Consider the following 26,319-nt stretch of genomic DNA (forward strand, 5'->3'; position numbering starts at 1 on the left):
TTGTAGGTTTAATAATGTTATACTGTATATTGATACACAGTGCATACCAAAGTTTATTACTTAGATCATTTAGTTGGAAGTTTTTTATTCATTTATTTTCATTTAGGGTAATAGTTGCATGCTGGAATTTCCAAAAGCTGAAGAAAATTTTGGATCAACTCAATTTAATATTTTTTTGAGATTAGAAGCTTTAACATAGGATTCTAAGTCTGGAAAATTTATTCCTGCAAGCTCCCAGGGTCTAATATGATTTGATAAAGCTATTCTATTTTTCTTTGGATATCACAGAATTTCAAGAGAATTCTATTTATTTCTCTTAAAATATATTTACTGGGTAATATAGGAATAGATAAAGCAATGTAATTTATTTTTGGTAGCAGTATCATTTTAATTAATTGTAGCCTATCTTCAAATCATTTATTCCATTTTTCTGACAGTTTTTAATATGTTTACAATGTTGTTATAGTTTGTATTTAAAGTTAAGTTGATATTATCACATAGCACAATCCAAAGATATTTTAAAGAAGAGACCTGTTTCCGTACTATTGCATTTGTAGTCAATTTAATGTTATCATTAAGTTTTTTTAATTTAATAATATGTGATTAGACTTTGAGCTACTAATTTTTAATCCTGAGATACAATAAAATTTTTTAACTAATAAATCTAATTCTTGCAAGGATTCTTCTGAATTTATTAAAGTAAGTAAGATATCATCTGCAAATAGTATCATCTTGGAATCAAATTGGTTATATATATTAAAACCTTTTATTTTGGAATTATATTGAATTGCCAAAGAAAAAGGTTCTATTGCTAAAGCAAATAAAATTGGAGACATCGGGCAACCCTGCTTGGTGCCTTTTGTAATTTCAATCGATTCTGACGTAAATGGTCCTAATTTTATATAGGCTAGATTATTATTATAGATACTTTTTATAAAAGAAATAAACTGAATAGGGAACTTATATGATTCGAGAATTTTAAAAAGAACATTTCAATTTAAAGAGTCAAAGGCTTTTTCAATATCGAGGGAGATTATAAGTGCTTCTTGATTATCTCTATTCAGGATATCTATGGTTGTCAGGATTCTTTGAATGTTACCTTCAGTATGTCTGTTATAAATAAAGCCTGTTTGATCTTCAGTGATGAGATGTGCTAGGGATTTCTTAAATCTGCTGACTAAGATAGACATTAAAATTTTATAATCATTATTAATCAAAGAGATTGGTCTATATGAACTGCAGAAATGAGAATCTTTATTTTCTTTTAGTATAGGCATAATTAGTATCTCCATGAGGGTGGAATTACACTTTGTAAGTACGATTCATTCAAAGCTTTATGTAAAATTGATATAGCCAAAGACAGAAGCTTGTATATTTCATTAATAATACCACCTATGCCTGGTGATTTGTTGCTTTTGCTTTCTTTATTTTTTTCATTAATTTCCTTCAGGTAAATTTGTTTCTGAATTTCATTAATTACATTTTCTGGTAAGTTTTTTTTAATTTAGAAAAGTCCAGGCCATGGTCTCAGATATTTTGTTGAGAATCTTTGTTTTTGTATTGTTCTGAGAAGTGATATTTAAAAGCATCCAGAATATCACTTATGTCAGAGACTTTTTTATTATTCCTCCCTTCATGAATCACACTTACAATATTATTTTCAATGCAATTTCTTTTTACTATTAATGCTAGATTACGCATATACTTTGGAGATGTACAGTAAGAATTTAACTTTAGTTTTTCTAAGGCTATATTAGTTTTGTAGGTTAAAATGTCATTTTATTTTTTATTTAAAGATTCAATTTCCTTTTTCTTATTTGAGGAAGGTCTTATATTGTCATTGTTAACTAATACAATTTGTTTCTGTATGTTAGTTAGTTCAGACTCCCATTCCTTTGTTTTATTATTAAACCATGTAATAGTTTTGCCATATAAATAAACTTTCAAGGAATCCCATAGTATTACTATGTTTACCTTACTATTCAGGTTTGTATCTAGGAAGAATTTTATTTCTGTGTCTAACCAAGGTTTGAATTGTTTTAATTTGGTTATATAGGTTGGGATTCTTTTAGTAAAATATAACTTCTTAAAATCTGTCTGTATAGTAAAAATGAGTACATTATGATCAGACATAGGGCACAGGGTTATTGTAAAGTGTGACATTTTTGTTTTTAGATCCTGGAATATAAACATTTTAGCAATTTTAGTCTGAGTCTTGTGTCTAAAATCACTGTGAGAGAATTCTAGTGAGCTATCATTTTTAAAATAAAATAAATCAAATAACTGTAAGTTATCTATCCATTTTTTAAGATATTTCCCTGTAGAGGTAATATGAAAAGGTCTTTTGTTAGAGGTTTCTGAATCATTAAGTAGACAGTTAAAGTCTCTCCCTAGAATCAAACTACCTTTAATATTTTTAATAATACGTTCTAAGTTTTTTTTTTACTGTTTTTACTCCAATTCCAGGAAACCAATAAGCATTAACTAATGTCCAGATTCTGATTCTGTTATTAAATTTTATTATTATGATTGACAGAATGCCCTGCATATCTTCATAATTGTAGATAACTTGAGGAGAGATGATGTTTTTCTTCCACAGTGTTAAGACTCCTCTAGTTTTTTTAGTGTGTGAAGAATTAGACAACTTTAAGTATTCATTAGGGTTCCAAATAAAGCTATAATTTGTTTTAAAATGAGTTTCTTGTAGAAAAACTACTTGTGCTTTATTTAATTTCAAGGATTTTAATATATTCAATCTTTTCTTCGGGTTATTTAAGCCACTGACATTCAAAGAAAGAAAGGTCAAATCCATCTTATTTACTCAGAAATTAAGAGTGGTAAAATTATATAATAGTAAACAATTATATTATTTAATTCTTGGGTATCCTTCTTATAAAGATCATATTCTGATGATACATTGCTAATGCACACTAACAAATACAATTTTAATTTAGACTGAGGCCTGCAAAAGTAAAACTTTTGTTTAAAAAAGTTATTAAACTTTACTAAAACCTTTAACTGACATGGACTGTAAACCATTCCTAATCTGACAGAATAAAATATCCAGTCAGATTAATCATCATTCCAAAGAATTGAACAAAATTAGCCAGTTTGAGGCTCCAAATTATGCATTCTATAAACATTCTAGAAGTTAAGTAGTTTGAGAGAACAACAATAAATTGATGTAACATATCATTTTAACTATAATGAGTGTATTTAGACTCTACTAGCAAAAATGTTTTTAATTGAAAAAATATATTCTTATTACCATATGAACCTTGTCAAAAGCAAATAATTAATAGCTTGACAGTGGATATGTATGAGAAGATTTATCGAAAGTGAAATACTCAAACATCCATTGGCTATGTAAGCTTTTCTTTTAAAATTAATAAATAAATAAATAATGTTTACATTCGTTAGAATAAAATCAATAAAACAGTAGTTCAGCACTTGAAGATAATTGTATAGTGACAATAATAAGTTTATATATGTTGATGGGCTAAGCATCACTTAAATATATTGCACTCTTCGTTCCATAAATAATAGTTACATGACTGATAATGAATAGTCAAATTTTTATCAAGGCAATTCTAAGCTAGAATTAAGTCAAATTGTGATTACTTCCAGAGAAACTTTAGTTCACTCCGTTTTTATTGTAAAAGTAACAATGTTAGTATAATTCAGTTAAATGTTGACCTAATAAGCATATCAGCCAAAATAAATTAATGGTTGAAGAGGCAGTACCAGTGCATTCTAATATCATTTCATTATATCTGCTGATAATTAGATTTTTCTTAAATATGTCTATGATAACAAGAGTAAAGATGTATTGTCATTACCTGTCATAAAGCAAATGATAAAATAAATAAACTAAAACATTTTGCCTCTTGTTATGGGGAGCAAATGTAAATAAATAATAAAATGCATGTAATATCTTCTTATATGACTGCAGATCAACATTTAGTTCTTATGTGTATTTATCAACATACACTTTAAAGTATGGTACAAAGGGAAGTGTAACAAAACATAAGTTTTGACCATCTCGAGAATCTGAGCTGGAGTTATGTCTTGAGTTTGTTAGGAAGAGTCATACAGAAGCATTCAATGGCTAATATAGTGGTAACACAGTTGTTGCATCTACATGTTATTCTCAATATTAAAGTGACAAGAATTTGTTTTAAGAAATAAGGTATAAAGATTTAGCACTAGGAATCAGAACTTTAATAAAACACTCTATCTGTACCTTCCTAACAGAGAGACAGAAATACAAAATGCAGATTAGCTAGAACAATATGATATAGAACAACAGTTTATGTGTAGAAAAATCAAACAAGCAAACTAGCTCCCTACCAAATTTTATCTTGACAAACTGTCTTTCACTAGTAGTGTTAATATTATGTTGCTGCACTTTAGATGCGTTTGTCACTAGTGATCAATTGCTTGTAGATGATAGTGCTTGTAGGAAATCCACTGTTCATTAATATAATCCAATCTATATGTTCATTAGTTTTCATTAACTAAATATCATAGTGATTATGAATAAAGAGACACGGAAGTAGTATGTGAGAATACTAGTTCTGGTAATATGGGAGACCAGATTGCTTCTTTGTCTATTTTATCTATTCTTTCAAATATATGTAGTATTTCAGTAAATCTGAAATGATGTCATCTTTAATTAGCATAGCACCGCCTTAGTTTCCATAGAGACTGATTGACAAGCAGAAGTTTTTTTTTCCCTATTAACTGTTTTAAGTTATGTCATAATGTTTGAATACAATTTTTATGTTAATTTTCATTAACACAGTAGTAACTATCCAAAACCAGTATAATATCTGTAAGCATTAACATATATAAAACATATTAACGTTAGACAGAATACTCATGTGATATCATTGCCTCTATGTGTATTATCTGAACAATCTAAGCTAATCTAAGAAGATGCTAACATTTTCCCATATGAAATCCTTTCAAAAAATGCAATTTTAGGTTGGCAAAATGCTTTAAGCTTCCAAATAAATGTTAAATTAGATAGATGTTTCAATGACTTCCAGCATCGCCACTAAACTATTTTAATCCCAAACAACATTTCTTAAAATAAATCACGTATCATCCTTAATAAAAAAGGTTTTTGTGAATATTAAAGTGATAGACAATCAAACAATATAAGCTACTTGTCTGTTCCATAAAGCGACAATAGGGAGAAGAAAGAAAAAATACGGGAAAATACATTATTTGACTAGGTTCTCAGTCAAATCAAACCTCGTTCGTACCAATGGTAAACCCAAGCCACTACTGCATACACACATCTTCAAGGGTCTCCTCTAAAACTATCCATGATGCCTAATGTGTTATGAATAACAAGTATTAACCACTTTCAGGCAATGTTGCCTCACAGTAAAGACGTTGTCCTGTTCGATTCTCAGCTAGAGCATCCTCTGTGTGGAGACATGCATGAATGGGCGTACCTTCGTTGAAGGTTGTGCATCAGGGCTGGCAACTCGGCACGTAAAAATCTACTGCCAATCATTAGCGGACCGGAGTTCCGCTGTGGCGACCCCTAAACAGGAAAAGCCAAAAGACACAACAACAACAACAACCACTTTCAGGCAATATTTATAGGATGTTAAAAGCGTGACACTAAAAGTGTATTTTAGTATTTAACAAGAAAGTGGAAGAGGAACTATTAGACAGAGTGCCATCATTTCACGATTCACTCTACTACTGTGAAGCATTGTCTTTAATCTGTTTAATACTAGAGTATAATTACTCTTGTATTTTTGAACATCAGCTGTTTATTTTTGCGATGATGTTTAAAACGTGAGGGTAGACAGACTTTCTCTTTTTTCTTTCCCTTCTGTCTCTCCAGGGATTACAGCTTTTTCCTTTTTTTCTTTTCCTCTCTTCCCCCTCTCCTCTTTTCTCTCTATCCCTCAAAACATTTTAACCATTTCAGTCTATAGTTATAGCCTGCCCACGTCTGTTCGATGTGTTGCTTTACAGAATGATTGCCAATTCGAAGAAGTAGGAAAAATAAAACTTTTTTTTTTTTAAATAACGCTCAAGAGTGATGTTTCGTGTAGGAAGCAGTAAACTATCAGCTCAGAATGCTGAAACGCTAATTGTTATATAAAAAAAGCATTTACAAGGGAAAAGAAATCTGTGTTTTGTTTAAACCATGTACTGCATTAAACATTTTGAAAGAACTCAAACAAAATTACACTTTGTCAGACTTGCCCAGAACCAGACTTTGAGAGTGAACATTACAAGTTCATAACCATATTATACAAATTTTAACCCTGCTAAAAGATGTTGAGGTCTAAAAAGAGAAAAAAAAAGCGCATGTGAACAAAGCCTAACTGACTTTACATTTCAAGCATACTTAGCAATTATACCTGGTTAAGAGGGAAGTACTACTAATGTTAAACTGTATATTTTATTAATAAAGTAAACGAAGGAATATTCACAAATAAAGTGATGATATATACTTAGGTATGGTGAGGTAGGGTATCTTGAGGCTCTTGTGACTGATGTCCCGATGTGGTGGTCTGTGTCAGCTGCGATTCAAAGGATGGGCATATCTGGAATTCCAACGCCAACGGTTTGCCTACTGAGGCAAGGGCCCTCTCCATTGCTTGGAAAGCTAGCCCACCTGAAGAGGGATGAGAGCCCGGAACCGAGAAGGACAACCTCAGAACCGGGGTCACACCCCACTCCAATGGACCCACTCCCAAGGAAAGAGCCCCAAGAGGACATGGTACTGTCAGGACTTCCAGAACCATAGTAGATGGCGCCATAGAAAAAACAGGTGCCATACTAGGGCTCACTGTGCCTGCAGTCCATTCACAATCCTGAGGATGGCTCGGCTTCAAACAAGCTGAAGACCAAAGGGTCAGCTCCGGAACCACGGTGAAATCGACCAGTGGAACCAAAGAAGTGGAAACCAAAAGAGGTGTCGGTGCTGAGTGCTTCGATGCCTGCAAAGAGGTCAAAGTAGGAGAATATGTTGGAGTCGGTGGAGAAAGACCCCCATCTCCAGACAGGAGGAGAGTTCTGGAAGGGGTTGAAATCCCTCTGGCCATCAGCAGCTGATCCACAAGACGCACCACGTCCAATTCTGAGAGGTTCCTGGTAGATCAGGTCAATATCCCCTATGGGGAATCAGGCCGTTTCAAAAAAGTGCTATACTGTTGCCCAAAGAAAGGGTCCACCATGGGGGAGTATCGGGTCTGAGCAGTTTGTCCTATCGGTACCATGGTCTCAAGACCAGTAACATGTATGGGGAAAATGTCTGGTGCTGGATTAATTATTGTTGGTGCCAAATAGGGTGGAACAGAAATTGGTGGCACAGTTGGTGCCGTAGAAATTATCTGTGCCGTGGCTGTTGCCGTGGTCAAAATTATTGAAGATGGCACCGAAGTGGAAACATGCAGCTTTGGTACAGAAGATGGTGCCATGGAGGGCAGTTGAGACCCTAGAGCTGAAGTAGTCAGTGTAAATTTGGGTACTTTTGGTTTAGGTTCAGACTTCCTATCACCACAGGGTGAGGAAGGAACAGATTGAGATCTTTTTTTGTGTTCTCTCTTTGGAGGGGATGAGCCCTCCAACCCAGAAATAGCCTCTGAGAAAGGTGTTTTTAAAAAGCCCTTAAATATCAACTTGTTCTTCCTCTCATTTAGGGTATAAGAGCTTTACATATGTCACAAGGAGGTTGAATATGTCACAAGGAGGTTGAACAGATAGGTGTGGGACACCCAGACAATATACACAAGAAACATGGGTGTTGGAATTATGCATTTTCTGACCACATTGGTCGCATTGCTTAAAACCTGTTGTCCCTTTTTTCTCTGACATGGTAGAAAACAAGTTGAGTCAATAGTCTAACAAGTATCAACAATCACAACAGAAAAGTAGTACCAATATAAACTCTATAGCAAAAAGATAGAACATTTTTTTTTTATTTAAAGGCAGGAAAAAATACCAACAATGGTATAAAGATTACCTCAGAGGTAGGGAAGGAAGGCCTACCAACGATGGTAGCAACATTACCGAGTTGGTAAGGAGATAAGTAGAAAGTTTCTCAGGAAAAAAAGAAGGGTAAAAAGGTTAGCGACTAACAAGAGAAGGACTTATGAGAAATCATTAATGAAAGTCTGTAGAAAAGAGGTTTTTAAAGTAATAATTCGTACAGTACTTAGCTGAGAACTGGTTTGACACATCTTGATGGCTATGTGGCAAACGAGATCTGAGGTAACAGGGAGAAGGGCACTGTGGGTAAAGCTTAGCTCAAGAGTTTTTTGGCTGGCATGAGCTTGTTATAAGGGCAGCTTGGTTCTGAGGACAGAACTGAAACCTATCAGTAATGAATGAATGAAGATTAACATTGTCAGATTACAAATTACTTAGAAGGGCTGATAAGGATAATGTACAAGAGGAATAGCCGAGTATGGCAAAGGACAGTAAGGGAGCTTTCAGACAATATGTACGAGTTTAGAAAGGTAATGAATATCTTTTTGTTAATGAAACTCTATATAGCAACTAATTGGTTGAATCCATCTCAAACTTCATGGGACAACTTTAAGATTTTAGCGATAAAACACATACTAGCCCACAAATTACTAATCAATGAACATACCAAACATATAAATAATCTGAAGATCTGGGAACAAATTTTCAACATTATATTGGCTTAATGTACAGAACCCAGGATAACCCTTGGATATAAATACTATAAAGTCAAACTTTAACAGAAATTAAATTATTATAAGATATAATACTTACTGATAAGACTCTTCAGATGTTCTTTTTAGTTTAAAAATGGAAGCATTCATGTATATAATGTACATATGTTGTAGGATTGTTGTTAGTAGTATTGTTTGCAATTACCTGTGTATATCTTGGTCAAATGTTTGTATGAACAAATTGAAAAAATAATAAAGAATGATTATTGAAAAAAAAAAAAAAAAGAAAGGTTAGTGGTAAACAACTATTTTTCGATAACAACAAATACTTTTAGAACAACAGAAAGCAGAAAGAGCTGTAACCAAACTTAGGGAGTCCGCAACAAGAAAAACAGACACAGATCCTATAGAAATTTTATGAAAACCTGTACACAGCAGAGGGTGACTAAGTAAAGGTACAAATTAAAATATTTGCATAAGATGTAATTCTACCAAAGTTAGAGAAAGATGATGTTCAACAATTAATGGCCAAGATTAGAAGAGAAAAAAAAATAAAAACTGTGATGTATAATCAGTCAACAGGGAAGTCCCCACGAATATTCATTAAGGAAATTTGGAAGTCAGGAAGGAAAAGAGTGACAATATATAGAAGGCTTTGTTGAACAATATTTTAAAAAGAGGGCAGTACCAGTATCTTGGAAGAAAGCAGTGATGGCAGTGTTACCAAAATAAGGTAAAGACCTCTCCGATCTAGCTTCATATAGACCCATTTTGATTTTAAACCACGATTATACAGTGCTTATGGCTATAATAGCTAAAAGAATGTCAAAGAACGTCAAAAGCACAAAGGCGAAGTAGCAGGAACAACCACAAGGAAACGAGCTAAAAAATTTTATTAGCGCTTTTGGAAAGAATATTATCTCTCCTTCTTCAGACAAAGTGCCTTCATTAAAACCAGATGTATATAAACATTCCAATAGCTTAATTGATTAATTGACAAAAAATACACCACTCGCATTTAAAGCTATAAACAGCAGCAATCGCCTACTAAAAAGCCCTCGGAGGTGAATAATATGTAACAACTCTATGTACATAAGAGTGCCGTTAACATATATCTAAAACCCACCTTAAAAACCACATTTAAACTTCAACACAAATATTTTAAAATTCAATCTATAAAGCGCAATAACAAAAAATATATATAATAAAAAATAATAACAAAAAATTACAATAATCAACACATACTAATACATATTAAAAATCAAAAATTATCTTCTCAAGATGCTTGAGAACACAAGAAATAGAAACATACTCATTGAGTCCGGGATACAGGTAGGCAGCAGTTCTTATCTGCCAAAACAGTTCCTCTTTTTCCAACTGTATTTGCCAGGGTCCTGCTCTAAGGTCATTATCAATATGTTTTAAAATAGTAAACTTAAAATTATGCTCAGGGTATTTTAAAACATGCCGAGCCAGGGCATTAGTGGGGTCTTTCTTACTAATAGCATAAAAATGCTCAAAAATGTGCTGCTTTAGCTTTCTTTCAGTTTTACCTATATAAAAAGCAGTGCATTTTTCACAATTCGCAGAATACACCACACTTTTGGTCTCACAACTGTACTTTCCCATTATACTATAAGTTTTGTCTCTAACTGTAACTTTAGGTCCCATGCCGACAAATCTACATTGTCGGCATGCCCCACATCTAACCATACCTACATCTTTACCGTGACTATTATGACACTTAACTTCAAAGAGGGATTTTTAAATTAAAACCTCTCCTAAAAGTTATCTTTGGCTTAACCCCAAAACCGTTAAGTAGATCGTTGTCCTCTAATATGAGCGCCCAGTTCTTATAAAGAACATTCCTTATTAGTAAGTGGTCCAAGCTATAGGTACACAAATTTGGTTTAGAATGTCAAAGAACGTACCAAAATTGATACGTACTCTTTATTTTATGAGCTGGTAGCATTTATATTTCCTGACAGAGTTATAAGGTTAACAAGGAAGATATATGACGGCTCAGCAGTAATAATTAATCTGGCTCCACTCTGACAAGCTTTGCTTGAACAGAGGGACTTTAAAAATAATGTCTCTTTTCCCTCTGTTATTTGCCTTGTATTTAGAGCCACTAGTAAAGAAAATAAAGGAATCACAAAAAAGAAGTTATGTCTTACCATAATGTTCCATCTGTGTTGTTCATCTTCTTTAATTCATCTTGGGTTTGGTTCCGAACCCTCGGAACCCAGTCGGCCTAATGCCAAGCTTGCGCCAGCCAAAACCTCTCGAGCTAAGCTTCTACCCACAATGCCCTTCTCTGTTACCTCAGATCGAGTTTGCCCATACTTCTCCCCACAATGCCCTTCTCCATTACTTTAGATCGAGTTTGCCCATGTTGTATAAGTAAAGCAGAGGCCATTTCTGCACAAATGCACTAAGACACCACTTGGACCCAAAGTATCTGCCAGGAGCCTTTGGCAGGGGAAGGAGGGTGGGAAGTGATGAATGAAAGGAGATGAACAACACAGATGGAATGTAATGGTAAGGCATAACTTCTTTACTTGATGTTGTTAATCTTATTTCCATTCATCAGTGATGGGACAGAATCCCCAGCTATTTTGTGATCCTTGGGCGGCCCTTATGGAAGAACGTTCCTGAGTACCACTGAGCCGAAGGCAGCTCTCCCTTTGGAGACCACATCCAATTTGTAATGACTGATAAAAGTGTGGGGTTTAGCCCAAGTGGCTGCTGGACAGATATCATCCATAGAAGCTCTGGAATGGAAGGTTACAGACGTTACCATAGATCTAGTAAAATGGGCTTTAATATTCTTTAGCATAGGTTCTTTTGCAAGTGAATAAACAAAATGTATGCAGTCCCTTAACCATTTAGATAAAGTGACCTTGGAGACAGAATTTCCTATTCTAGGCACAGAAAAGGAAATGAAAAGTTGGTCAGTTTTACAAATTGCTTTGGTCCTGTCTAAATAAAATCTCAATTGTCTGTGCACATCCAAGGAATGCAGGCAGTATTCCCCTTTATTAGAAAAATTTGGGAAAATAGTGGTACGTCAATAATTTGATTAATGGAAAAGTCAGAAACAACTTTGGGGAGAAAAGATGGGTTTGTCCAGAGTGATACTCTGTCCTTATGGAAGATTAGATGGGGTCTTTTGGTGCATAATGCTTGAAGATCAGAAATTTGTTTGGCTGACGTGATGGCTACCAGGAAGAGGGATTTCCATGACAAGAATTTGAGATCACATTTTGCAGTGGGCTCAAAAGGAGGTTGAGTCAAAGAATGGAGAACTAACGTGAGGTTCCATGGCTCTATAGGCTGTCTGACTGGAGGCCCAATATGCGAAACTCCTTTGAGAAAAGTTTTACATAAACACATTGAAATTAGGGGAGTACCATCCAATCCACTATGATAGTTTGAAATAGCCGCTAGGTGTACTCGTATGGTAGAGGCTGCGGCTCCATCTTTGAAAAACTTAGACATGTATTGTAAAACCGCTGTGACTGGAGCTGAATACGGGTCTAGCATCTTTTCCTTAGACCAAATAGAGAATCTTTTCCAATTGTCCAGATATAGTCTTCTGGTGGATGGTTTATGTGAGGCCAGAATAATGTCACGAACAGATGAGGAGAGGTCATCCTGCCTGACAATTAACAGAAGTGGAGAAACCAAGCTGTCAGCTTGAGAGTGGACAGATTCGGATGACTCAACCCTTGGGGGTGAGAAATTAGGTCTGGAAGAGGGTGCAGAATCCATGGTTGATATAACAGATGAGGCAGAAGGAAGGGGAACCAAACTTGTCAAGGCCAAAAAGGGGGCTATGAGGATCACTTTGCATTTCCATCGAATGGCTTTCTTCATGAACTGGGGTATCAGAGGAATGGGAGGACAGGCATATAGTAGTCCCATGGGCCAATTGTGGATCAGAATGTTCCTCGGGGACTCCCCCTCTGGGGGAAATAGGGCAAAATAGCTGCTGCATTTGTTGTTTGACAGGGAGGCGAATAGGTCGCAGCAAGGCTGACCCTAATGGCTTAATATTTCTGCTGATACTTTGGGATTAAGAGACCACTCGTGAGGCAATAGGATACAGCTGCTCAACTTGTCTGCAATCACATTGGAAATCCCTGGGATATGCATTGCTATCAGAAAGCGGTTAGAAGCTATCACCCACTGCCAATTTCTCACGGCCTCTCGACACAGGGGACAGGACTTGGTTCCCCCTTGCTTGTTGATATTCCAGACTACTGACATGTTATCTGACTGAATTGCAATCATTCCAGAAGGAAGAACAGGGTAGAATGGTTGCAACACTAACAGAACTGCTCTCAGTTCTAGAATGCTGATATGCAAGTTGGCCTCTAACGTGGACTGTGTGCCTTGGATTGTCTTTCCCTGGAAATGGCCCCCCCACCCTATCAGGGAAGCATCCGTGGTCAAAATGGCTTTGGGCTGAGGGGTTTGGAATGGGCGGCTCCAAAGTTCTGTGTCTGGCCTCATCCTAATCTCTCCTGTAAAGCTCCTGTTTGCAAATTCTGAATCTGAATCTAAAAGCATATGGTTTGGAAGATTTGGAAAGAGAAGTATTACATGCAGCAGCAAAGAGGCAAGAGGCAATATTGGTATGGAAGTTGCCATGGATCCTAGAACTTGAAGAACCTCCCTTGCTGAGACTTTGTTTTGACAGAGTATCACCCAGAGTTGAAGCCTCAATCTCTGAAGTCTGTGAGCTGGGAGTGACACCAGATAAGAGCGGGTGTTGAAGACTGCTCTGATAAATTCTATCTTCTGGGCCGAAGCCAGACTGGATTTCTCCCAGTTTCCAGTTATCCCCCAAAATTTTGCCAGTGTAAGGGTGTAATGCAGGGCTGTTACCAGGAGATGCTTGGTGGGGGTGGTAAGGAGCCAGCCATCCAAATATGGAAACACCCAGAATCCTTGTAGTCTCAAGTGAGATGCAACCACTGCCATGCACTTTGTGAACACTCTGGGGGCTGCAGATCGTCCGAACAGCAGGGTGCGAAACTGGTAATGATTGGCTCCCAGCCAGAAGTGAAGGAGGCTCCTGGAGCATTTGCCCATTTTGATGTGATAATACGCGTCCTGGAGATCTATTGAGCACATCCAATTCCCCTCCCTTAGAAAAGGGAGAATGGACTGAACCATGACCATCCGGAATTTGGTTTGGGCAACAGATTTGTTTAGATTGCTGAGATCCAGAATGGGTCTCCAGTCCCCTGTCTTTTTTGGCACCAAAAAGAATTTTGAGTAAAATCCGGATCTGCATTGGTCAGGTGGGACTAATTGGATGACTCTTTTTTGATACAGCTTATTTATTTCTGCAGCTGTTTCTTCCCTTTGACTGGGTGGAACGTCGAGAAGTTTTGATGGAAGCTTTGGTTAAGTGATGAGAATAGTGCAGCCTCTGGTCATGAGCTTCTGCACCCAATGATCAGTGGTTACTGTATTCCAGGCAGCTTGGTGCAGAAAGAAAAGACCCCCAACTACTTCCAGAAGAAAGCATTCAGAACGCTCTTCAGCAGCACTGATAAGGCTGCCCAGAGAAAGAATCCCTGGGTCCCTGATTACGTGGACCTCGTCTGCCTCAGTAGGGGCATCTTCCAGAATTGTTACCTCCTCTGCCCATGGGGGTATCATCACCACGACTGGCATGGAAAGGACCCTGAGATTTTTGTGCCACATTTTACCACACCTCTAATTCATGGAAAAGGAACATTGAGGGTTGGAAAAACGTAGACCTTTGGCAGACAGGGTCTTACCATCCTGCTCACACCTGGCCAGAGTGTCCTTCACCTTGGGGCCAGAAAGGGAAGATGCTTCAATGGGAGCATTTGGGAAGGAAGACTTAAAAGGGTCTGCGAAGTCACAAAGGTGCATCCAGGCATGGAGTCTCATAACTATGCTTGAACCCGCAGCTCTTGCTGCCCCTCTGTTGCATGGGAGAGCAACCTTATGGACAAATTGGAGATAGATTCCAGGGTTGTGAGCTGCGAAGGAACTTTATCCCTTGCCTCATCAGATACCTGCCCTGCGAGTGTTCCAGAGAGTTCGGAGATCAAGTCTCTTTGGAGCCTCAAAAATGTGCCAATTATTTCAGGGATCATATGGCGAAGGTTGTTGAAGCAAAAACTCACTTCCCCAATCTGTCCATGGCCCGGGACTCTCTGTTGGGTGGGTGGACAGTAAGACTCTCCTCAGCAAGATCCTTTTTTGTGGCTGCCACCACCACTATAGCATTGACTGATAAACCTCTAGACCAATGCGGGTTTTCCTTGGGTGGAGAAAGAATCTTGTCCACTCTCTGACGGATCGCCTCAACATAATCAGGGTTCTTCCAAGCACGCTTCACCACGAGAAGAACTAGCTCGTCTGCAGGTGGGGTCATCCAAGAGGTAGATGGCCAAGCATGGAAATCCTCAGAAGAAGGGTTAGTGGGCTTCCAATCACCCCTCTGTTTCAACATTTCAAGGATGTCCCCAAAGGAGACATCATCAGGGGGTGACCGTGGGGACTCTTCATCGTCATCAAAATCCATGTCCTCTGTAAGAGACTCCTCAAGTGAGTCTATGTGCTTCCTCTTGCACAATCTCTTCTGTGGGGTCTCCTCAGTAGGGACTTCTGAAGAGGACTTGGAAGAGAGGGCACCCTGCACTGGGGGATCTTGCGGCTTTCTTGCTTGGTGTCCCAGGAATGTGGCCTGTGACAATTGTAACTAAGGGGGAAAAGTCTAGGGTTCCGACGTCGGCAGAATGCTACCATAAGCAAGGGCACTCTCCATAGCATGGAAATCAGGTCTGCCTGAAGAGGGATGGGAGCCCAGAACCAAGAAGGACAACCTGGGAACCGGTGTCACACCCTGCTCCATTAAACCTGCCTCCGAGGATGGAGCCTCAAGCAGGATCGGTGCAGACAGGGCTCCCAGCACTGAGGACGGAGCCGGAGAAACACTCGTAACAGTGCCACGAACCGAGGAGCCTGCAGCCCAATCGCAGGCTTGAGGAAAGACTGGTTTAGTGGGAACCAAAGACCAAAGGGACAGTCCCGGAGCCCCAGTGAGGTTCACTACAGGCGCCGTGACAGAGACAGGGGGTTCTGAAAACGATGTTGGAGCAGAAGGCTTTGGAACCTGCAAGGTCAAAGGAGGAGAATAGGATGGAGTCCGTGGAGAAGTCAACCCAAGTCCTGCAGGGGGATGGATCCTGGAAGGAGTGGGTATCCCCCTAGCTGTCAGCAGCTGGTCCACAAGACGCACCACATCAAGTTCTGAAAGGCTCCTGGTGGATTTAGTGGATACTCCCGATGGGGAGTCAGGTTGCTCTAGGAATGAAGAGTACACCTGTCCTAGAAATGGGTCTACAGATCGAGAGTATTGGGTCTATGGTGCGGAATCTGCTGGCACGGATGTCTCAAGTTTCTAGACCGGAAGTAGTGGAGTCAACATTGTAGTTATCGGGACAGTAAAAGGGATCGGTGCTGAAGGGGCACTCGGAGATAACACGGAAGGTTCAGTCATAATTGCAGAGATGGGTATCAAAGGTGTGCACTGTGCTGAAGCGGCACTCGGTGCTGAAGCTGGCACCGATATGGTAATGGTCGTAGCTGGAGCAGAAGAGGTCGGTGCCGATGAGGCAGACTTATGCTCCAAAGATAGTTTTGGCACTTTAGATTTCACAGATTTGCCCTGGTCACTGGATGATGAAAAGGGAACTGAATGGGACCTTTTCTTGTCCTAAACGGGAGGGATTGAGACCTGCATCACAAAAAGGGCCTCTGAAAAAGGTGACTTAAGTAGGCCTTTCAGGATCAACTTATTCTTGCGCTTGTTCAAAGTGCGCTGACTGAAACTTTGACAAATCACACAGGGAGATTGCACTGAAAGATGGGGCAACCCCAAACAATAAACACAATTGTCATGAGAGTCACTATCTGGAAGATTACCCTTACAAGAAGCACAATGTTTGAAACCTGATATGCCCTTTTTATCAGACATCATGAAATTTATACACACAACAACCAGGAAGAATACTATAGGAAAATTTTAAACTCTGCTAACTCTATGTATAAACCTATCTAAATACAAACAACACCTAAGAAATACGTCAAAAAACACCCAACTATTCAGTTAAAAGGGAAAGAAAGAAGAAAATACCAATGATGGTATCCAAGGAAAACCACCACGGTGGAGAGAGAAGGCTGTAACCACCAATGGTACTTAAAGGTTTACCAAAACGGGTAGAAGCAGGCATGAAAGCACTAAGTATAATTGTATGAATATATAATTATCAATATATACCACAAAGGAGTGAAAAAGTGACAAATAATCTTAAGAAATATCAAAGGTTTTCTACTTAGCTGAGAGCTCGGCTGAAAAGCGGCTTTATGGCTAGGCGGCAAACGAGATCTGAGGTAACAGGGAGAAGGGCATTGTGAGTAGAAGCTTAGATCGAGAGTGTTTGGCTGGCAGGAGCTTGGCATTAGGCTGACTCGATTCCGAGGGCTGGGAACCAAACCATCAGTGATGAATGGAAAAAAGATTAACATCAGATTTCAAGGTTATACTAATCAAGAAAAGTTTGCCTTATTTGTATATTATATTATTCTGCACTTGTTAAATCCAGAAAAGGACATTACACTGCTATGGAACATTTTGAGGCAGTTTTGTTTCTTTTCAGAATAAAAATATCTATACAATAAAACCTATAACATTAAACTATGTACCCACAAATGAAATGGTTCAGCAATTCCCATACTTATAGTGACACAATAAGATGAATTACTTAGGACCGCCTTCCCTGTCAAGGACTGATATCAATATATAGGCAAAGAGAAAGGAAAAAGGGGATCCTAAGTGAAAGACCAGCACTGGTGAGTTATTAGTAGAATCTAGAACAGAAGCTGCTGCTGAAAAGGGGATAATTAGTACAGCATATACAATTTTGCATGATAACTGCATGAGTTAATCAGTGGAGGCTAGAGAAGATAGGGAAGAAAAAAATGGATAAAAAATTCACAAAGAAACAATGGGAGGATATATGTACGGCTCCCAAATATGCGATAAAATCTAGAAGATTTAGGATGTTTGCTTGGAAGAGATTGTATAGGTATTTTTATACTCCAAGCAGACTCCAAAGAATTTTTTCCTTGAGCAAACTGCAAATGTTGAAGGTGTGATGGAAAAGAAAGAGCTAATTAGGAGCACGTTTTGAAAGTATAACAAGCTGGCAGACTACAAAAATCCCTGCAGACTACTCTGTCATAAATATGGGGGAACAAACTGACATAACTAAAGAAATAATTTTTTGAGCTATGATGCAGAATCGGACTTGCCTAGACATAGTAAGGCCTTTCTGAGTTTAATAAATCAAAGCCTAAACCAACTGCACAAGAAGTCATGAATAAAGTAACAGTGATGAAAGAAGTGTAAGTGGGATCTTGAGAACAAGGTAGAGGAAAATTGCATAGAAAAAATGTGAAAAGTGGGAACAATACATGCAGAATAATGTTTTTGGAGGAAAAAGTTTAAGAGAAGGCAGGAATTGAATGAGCTATGTAATGTTTGGCTGACAATGAGTGCATAGAAGATTATAAGCAATGTATAAAATATGCCAATATGGTTGGTTTGTCGTCACTGAAAACATGTCAATATGGTTGGTTTGTCTTCATTTATATAAATCTATGATTGCCTATGTCATAAGTGATAACTCAATAAAGATGTTTCTTGTTAAAAAAATATGAATTACTTAAGAGTATGAATTAAAAATGATAACTGGGAAGACTAATCAGAAGATAATAAAAAAAATGGAAACTCCTGATTATGGATTTGCTTAGTAAGATAGAAGCAGAGAAAATATTTTTAGTTCTTTTAGTCTTATGTACAAATCAAGCATACTTTATAAACCAGGGAAGGTACAGATGACAATAAAGAGTTGAATGAATTTGTTTGGGAGGGAAAGTGGGTAAACTTAAGTGGGATAACCTCATTCTCCTCACAAAACAAGATAATTTAAGGTTACCTGATTTGAAGGAGTATTTTAAAGCTCCATGGCTAAGCCTTATATACATAACTCTAGCAGAATATTAGAAACTGAAGTGAAAAAGGATGCTGATGAAATTGGGGGGGGGGGTTGAGATATAAAGAGAGACTAGGATTTTGGATGGAAGCTTTTAAAGAGAGTAGCATCAACCACACAGAATACTGTAGTCAGGAAATTTTCTAAGAACTAAGCCAGAATGGGGATAAAGAAAATAAATGAATTTTTACAAATATGGATGTCTGCATACAGGAGTATAGAAACCAGACCAGAGTAGGTTGCAGTTTACTGAAGAATTAGCAAATGAATCAAACTATTATGAGGTGGGAAAGGTAAAGTGGGATGAGGCTTACTTAGCAGGACTTTGGACTGCATGCTAGTGATTGTCTTTCCTATCAGGTAGTGATAATAAAACATATGCAAAAAGAACAGATGAAGAAGTGTTAAGCTGAAGACCATCTTTGGCAGAGCCTTTAGTTTGTTGTAATCTGAACAGATTATTCTATTAAAAAGGATAATTAATAAGATGTAGAAAATATTGCAGGATACCCATAAGAATCAATCAATAGAGTTTAGAAAACATTTGGAAAACTGAATATTGAGGCAATTATAAATGAACAATGAGAAGAAAGCTGTAAGGCTGTCAAGTATGGAACACAATTAAAGAAGGTTTAGGATTTTTACACTGAAATATCTGCATAGGTATTTTTATTCCCAATGAAACCTTCAAAAAAAATTTCCTCAGGTAGAAAGTAAATGTTTGAGATGTGATAGAGCCCAGAGAGGACATTATGAGGAGAGGTGTATATGGTGAATCCTATTTTGTATTCACAAATATTTACTGCTACCCCAAACCAACCTGGCATTTAAAAAAAATGGTCATATCATTCAAGCTGTTGCCCTCTAGTACCAAACGTGTCACATTTCAGCTGCTCATTCATAAACTATTTAGAGATATTATTTTTAGATTTTTAATCCTCTCAGTAAGGAAACTACACATACACTGTGAGAGGCATTAATTTAGACTGTTATAGAGATAATATGACTTGATAAAGACTCGATGTTTCTAAATGGTGTTCAGTAATAATGTACTCTGTAGAGTACATAGAGTATGCCTGCATATATCCTCAACATGTTATGGGGAATGTAATGATTTGGCAGGTTTTAAAATTTCCCTACAAAGTACTCTGAGAGAACTGTTTGGGGAGAACAAATGGTTGTAACTAAGAAAAGAAAATGATTCTTCTGAGTTAGGATAGTGGATCTTAATCACCCAGTATACTATATATCTATCTAAGTTTAATGCTACTGATGGCAGAAAAAGTAATTACTAGATAATGCAAATCAAAAACTAAATTAACTGTAATAGAAGTCCTGAAAATTGTAAAGCCAATAACAGAAATGGAGGTGGGATCTTTACAAAAAGGAAGGAGCAAGTTTCACAGAAATAAATGGAATAATGCTCCTCAGGAAGAGTGAGGTTTAAGGAAAGGCAGGAACTAAACAGTTTGCATAATGCTGGACAGAATAACAATTGCTAAAAAGAAAACATGGAGTATACCTTCCAGTAACCATTTCTAATGCACACAGTCCTGACGTGGAGCTGACTTTTAGATATTTGTGAAAATAGCCAGTTAATGATTTAGAACATTCCAGTTAAGACAGTTTAACTGTGGAATGTTTGGCTTAATCTGAACTACAAAATAATAAAGATATTGTTAAAAATCAGACCGGCACCAGTGGCACGGAGGTGCTTCTGGAATCATTTGATTATGAAAAAGTTGCACTTCTAATATGTTAGGTGACACCACCATTATAAAGAGGTCACAAATACTTATATGCAACAAATTATTACTGAAACTACTCCCCATGTAGAAGTCATTATGTACATCTGAACAACTGTATGGGTATTTACCTAGTAAAAGCAACAAAACCACACTAATATACTGATCTGATATATCAAAGTACACAAAAAATGTTATGTCAATCATTATTGCCTGCTGTGGCAGATAAGGATTACTTAACATAGGCTGTAACAAACAGACTGGATGATATCCTTAAGCACCTGGTGATGCAGACCCAGGGGCTATACTAAAGATACACAAAATATTTGTGAGTAAAATCAAATATGACCAGCAGGATTTCTTGATAGATGTGACTCACTGCATGTATGAGCAATGACCATATAGAAGGCATTATAAGCATCAGTTTGTTACTTGGTATTCGTTTATTAGTTTTAAGTTATACAGAAAATGACAACAACATAGAAAAACATTAGAACATTTTGTTGTCTAACAAACATGCTATTCAGCTAGCTATGTATGAGATTTAGATTCAGAAGAGGCCTTAATATTAAAGGACTGTTTATTACAGAATGTAGTCTGCATAAATATCTTACAAGAAAAAAAAACATTCAAATATTACAAATTATCAGCTATGCAAGTACATTCTTACATCCTGATAACATACCTTTCAAGTGACCCTAATTCCAGGGATGCCCTTGGTTTTTACTCAAAAAACTGTTCTGTTCCTCCTAAACTTAATGATTTCTTTGAGAGACAGTGGTGCACTGCTGTCAACAAATAATGACAGCAATTACGTTGCAGACTTCTTTTACTTTAGAAAAAATGCATGTAAATGCAAGCCCTTATTCTGGCAACATTTTAAGTCAGTGCCTTCAAAATTAAAAAAAAAAAAAAACGATGTCCCTGACTCACAACCTTTGTCCCTGATTCTGGAAGTTAAGAGTTAAAGAGTTATGCCTTACAAGAAAATACTAGGCCAGATTCAATAAACCTTACACTAAGTGTACACTGTTCAGAGTGAACAGACAACACAGACATAACTCACAGCTTCTTCCTCCTAATTTTAGTTTTACTACTGATATTCTTGCAGCTTTAAATATTGACAGGGATTCATAAAGGGTACCACAAAGTGTGGACTACATGTACACAGTGTAATCTTTCTGAGTGACTAGAAAGCACAAAAAATATATGAATTTTATTGAATACATACTGTTTACACTTAGTGTACACTTAAGGTAGACTTTATTGAGTCTGGCCTACTATGTTAATGGCATAGCAGCATGTGTTTACAGGTGGCATTATTTGTACTGTTTTAATAATATATCAACATTTTTACATAGGGAAGACAGGCAGATCTTTTAAATTGCATGACTTAGATCATTCATATTCCAGAAGATATAACAATAAAGTGCTAATTCCCTAGCTACACATTATAACAGATGAGAACTCAGAGGGTTCCATAAATGCCAGTATTTTAGAAAGTGTTTCAAATAAAAGAATGAGAAATTAAGGAGGAACTGAAATAGCAGTTGTTGCTTCTTGCCACAAGAGGGCAAAAACTGACTGCATCTACACAAAAAGTACTTTAAGGAACTGCCCGGTCAAACACTTCATTTAAGTTTTGTTATACGCAGAGATAGTTTACAGTATGCATATTGAACAAATCTTTATTCTAGTATTTATTTGTTTTAAGGCATGCTGCATGTCGTAAGGAACTGAAATGCTTTGTCTAATGCAGGCATTTTTTTAAATATGGTTACTTCTGTGTACTACACATACCAAGGACATTCAACTGACAATTAACTAAGACGACAAATGACTTATTATCTGACTTACTCAACAAAAGTATGAGTCTAAAAATGCTTTAAAGTTTTTTTTAGCCCCCCATACCCCGCTGCTTAAGGATGACTTTGGTCTTGGCCTCCCCCTACTACTCCCCCCTCCCACAGCCACTGAAATGAGAGGTACACAAACATGTCCCTTCATATGATGAGTTTGATTTCTCATTTGATGGGGAAATGGAGCGGGGTAGCCAGGATCATCACAACGCATCCATTTAGGGATTTTTCCTAAACATATCCCCCCACATGCTAATATATCATCAAGTAGCTGGGCAAACAATGAGGTGAGCCCTTGAGGGCAAGTTCAACCCAGGCCATAGGGTGGCCATGACTCCTCAGCTACCTACCCCCTTAAGCCCACAGACTTCTACAATCCAGATCTTCACCAGAATGGACAACAAATCTGCCACACTAGCACAGGGTTTCACCTTCCACCCACTGATGCAGGATCGAAAATGCTTCAAGGTTGCTACAAATACACCTGCTTGTTTTTAATGGTTACATTTAAGGAAGGAATTTAGTTTTTGACTTTTTCTTTGTAACTGCTGCTTTAGAAAACAAGTGAGTTCTAGGGACAAATTTTGTAATGTATGTATACTGCTTTCTACCACTGTGCTATGTTTCATTTCTTATTTAAGCTTGAGGTGCTCTTCACAGCTACTTGCATGTTTGCACCAATTTCTTTGGTGATTTGCATTTTCCTTCTTTTGGGGCCAGACTAGTTCCCTTAGGTAATGCTTGATTTACAATAAGAATGTACTGCTGAACAACTAATCACTACAATTTTGAATATTAATGATCCTTTACTGTATAATTAGACACATACACTTACACTAATTTTTGTATTTTGGTAATACACATTTACTTTGAGGCACAGTACTGAATTCTAGCACATAAATGTTAAATGTAATGACCAGTTGAATTTTTCTGAAAGAGAAAGCAAATGCAAACATTATCTTATTAGAAGTAATATCTACATCTGATTGATAAACTTTAATCACATTACCTAAACTGTATTTCAAAATGTATAAATGATAATTATTTGCAGAACTGTAACATCTTACATCAAGATGATTTTAATACCGCAGCTCAAACTTAAAAAAAAAAAAATAGTTAACTGGATTAGCCCACTGGACAAACATTCCCATTCCCATTCCCACTTCAACAGAAAAGTACAGTTTTGTACCTACCATAAATGTAGATGTCCAATAGACATGCAACTGCAGTCATAACATGTGGGTTGTCCTGCCTCAGGCAGCCCTCGGTCGGCCGGATTCCAAAGTCTGGGTCCGAAGTCGGCTGATGTCGCATTTCTCTCCGACGTCAGAGCGGCTGGAGTACATAAGCATCAGCCGACGCCATTTTCTTCAGTGTTTCTTGCCCCAGATGCCAGGTGCCCTCCAAGGAAGGCTGTAATCAAATTGGAAGACAAAACAGGATTCCAAACAAATAAATGAGCAATAAAACAAATACACCATAACAGATATCCCCAGCTAAGAGAAAAAGGGATAGGAGTGGACCCTAGGCATAGAGGGGTAAGGAGGGAGGGAAATCTGACTGCAGTTGCATGTCTATCGGACATCTACATTTATGGTAGGTACAAAACTGTACTATGTCCTTCAAGAATGCAACTGCAGTCATAACATGTGGGTAGAATACCATAGCTTAGCTGGGGAGGAGGAATGCTCTAGGAAAAAGATGGTGTGGCAATCAAACCCTGCAGGACTGCCAAGCAAAGCCTGCTCTGGATCTGGAGTATAGAGGAGATTGTAGTGTTTGGAGAATGTATGCACGGAGCTCCATGTAGCAGCTTCTAGAATGTCCTTGGTAGGCACCCCTCTTAAGAATGCTGTAGAGGTGGCTGTAGCTCTAGTGGAATGTGGTCTGACATTGGCTGGAACAGCCTTTCCATGAAAGGAATAACAGAATCTGATGCAATGTCCAATCCATTTAGAAATAGTCTGTTTTGAAATTGCTTTTCCTTGAACTGCAGGGGCGTAAGCTACAAAAAGTTGTTCAGACTTCCTACTGGCCTTGGTTCTGTCCAGGTAGTATCGAAGTTGTCTGTGAATGTCCAAGGTATGCAACAGTCTTTCCCCCTTATTCTCAGGATTGGGGAAGAAGGCAGGCAAATGAATGGCTTGATTTAAAGAAACCCTAGACACCACCTTTGGCATAAAAGTAGGGTTGGTCCTTAATGAAACCCTGTCTCTGTGAAAAATAATAAAGGGTGGTATTGCCATTAGGGCCTGTAACTCCGAAACCCTTCTTGCTGAGGTAATTGCCAACAGGAAAGCTGTCTTCCATGAGAGAAATTGCAAGTCAACTGAAGCTGCTGGCTCAAATGGAGGTAGAGTCAGGTTTTCTAGGACAAAATTGAGGTCCCAGGCTGGCACTGGGGCCTTCCTTGGTGGCTTAATGTTCTTGATTCCCCTGAGGAATTGCCTTAGTAAAGGGTGAGAAAAAACAGGAGGATCAGTGTTGTATCTAGCTGAAATAGCAGATGCATGTATCTTTATGGAAGAATATGAGAGGCCGTTCTTTAACATATCTGCCAAATATTCCAAGATGAGTGGGATGTTCAACAATGATGCATCATGTCCCTTGCTGGTATTCCAATTGCTGAATCTTTTCCACTTTGCTAAGTAAACCTTTCTGGTGGATGGTCTTCGAGCCTCTGTTAGTATCCGCTGAACTTCCTTGGAGAGAGATAAGCTGAATTTATTTATGGGATCTCCCAGGCTGTTAGCTGCAGTGTCTGAAGATTTGGATGCAGTGTTTCGAAATTGTGTTGAGTCAAAAGTAGAGGCCACTGTGGAACGGCCCACCTCCTGGTGTGACATATGCTTCGTAGTAGTGGGTACCAGTGTTGTCTTGGCCAGTCCGGAGCTATTATGATTCCCTTGGGTTTCTCTGCTTTGATCTTTAGTAATACTGAGGTCATCAGTGGCAGAGGTGGGAATGCATAGATTGCTAGGGTGTTCCAGTTGAATGAGAGGGCATCTATTTTCCAAGCTTTTGGATGGTATGTCCTTGTGCAGAATTTTGGTAGAAGATGGTTGAGATGAGAGGCAAATAGGTCCACTTCTGGCTTGCCCCATGTCGAAGTGAGTTGTCTGAAGGCCTTCGGATGTAACCTCCACTCGTGTGGATCTGTGAAATTCCTGCTTAGGCTGTCCGCCAACACATTGTCTTTTCCTGGAACAAACTGGGATTGTAACTGGATGTTTAGGCTCAGTGATTTCTCCCAAAGCTGCATTGTCAGTCTGCAAAGGGGTAAGAGTGGGTGCCCCTGCTTGTTTATGTACCACATCACAGTGGTGTTGTCTGTCCGTATCAGTAAATGGCCTTGCTGGAGTTGGTGTTGCAAGGCCTCGATGGCATGCATTACTGCCAGCATTTCCTTTTGGTTTATATGCAGATGTGTTTCCTTTGGAGACCATTGTCCTTGTATACACCTGCCTTCCATGTGCCCCCATCCAAGGTCTGAGGCATCTGTAGTCATGGTTTGTGTTATCTGTGGTTTTTTGAATGACATACCTGTGTTTGCCTGGCTCACCGAGGCCCACCATAGGAATTCCTTTTGTAGGCATGGAATGAGAAGTATGATTGTCTCCAAGTTGTTGCTGTGTTGAGACCAAATGCTTTTTAGGTACCATTGAAGCTTTCTCATGTGTAGTCTTGCTAATGGAACCAGGAGAATGCAGGATGCCATGTAACCCAGGGCCTGTAGGAATCTCCTTGCAGTCATCTGCGTGAGTTTTGCTAAACCTTTGAAATAATGAGTTAACTTCTCTTGCTTGTCTTCTGTCAGGTAAGCCATCTGAGAGGCTGTGTCTAGTTTGGCTCCTAAGAAGATTATTTGCTGGGATGGCTGCAGTCTTGACTTTTGGAAGTTGACTGTGTATCCCAGAGCTTGAAGTAA

At 38.0% G+C, this 26,319-nt stretch overlaps 1 protein-coding gene across 1 annotated transcript in view; it reads right to left on the reverse strand.

The window, feature by feature from the left end:
• TBC1D1 (TBC1 domain family member 1) overlaps positions 1–26,319 on the reverse strand; it is a 2,608,647-nt gene that overhangs the window by 1,546,631 nt on the left and 1,035,697 nt on the right. The gene's annotated exons all lie outside the window — the stretch shown is intronic.

Source organism: Protopterus annectens, chromosome 2.part1 (assembly GCF_019279795.1).
Source record: "Protopterus annectens isolate FY-2018-M chromosome 2.part1, PAN1.0, whole genome shotgun sequence".
Taxonomy (NCBI): Eukaryota; Metazoa; Chordata; order Ceratodontiformes; family Protopteridae; genus Protopterus; species Protopterus annectens.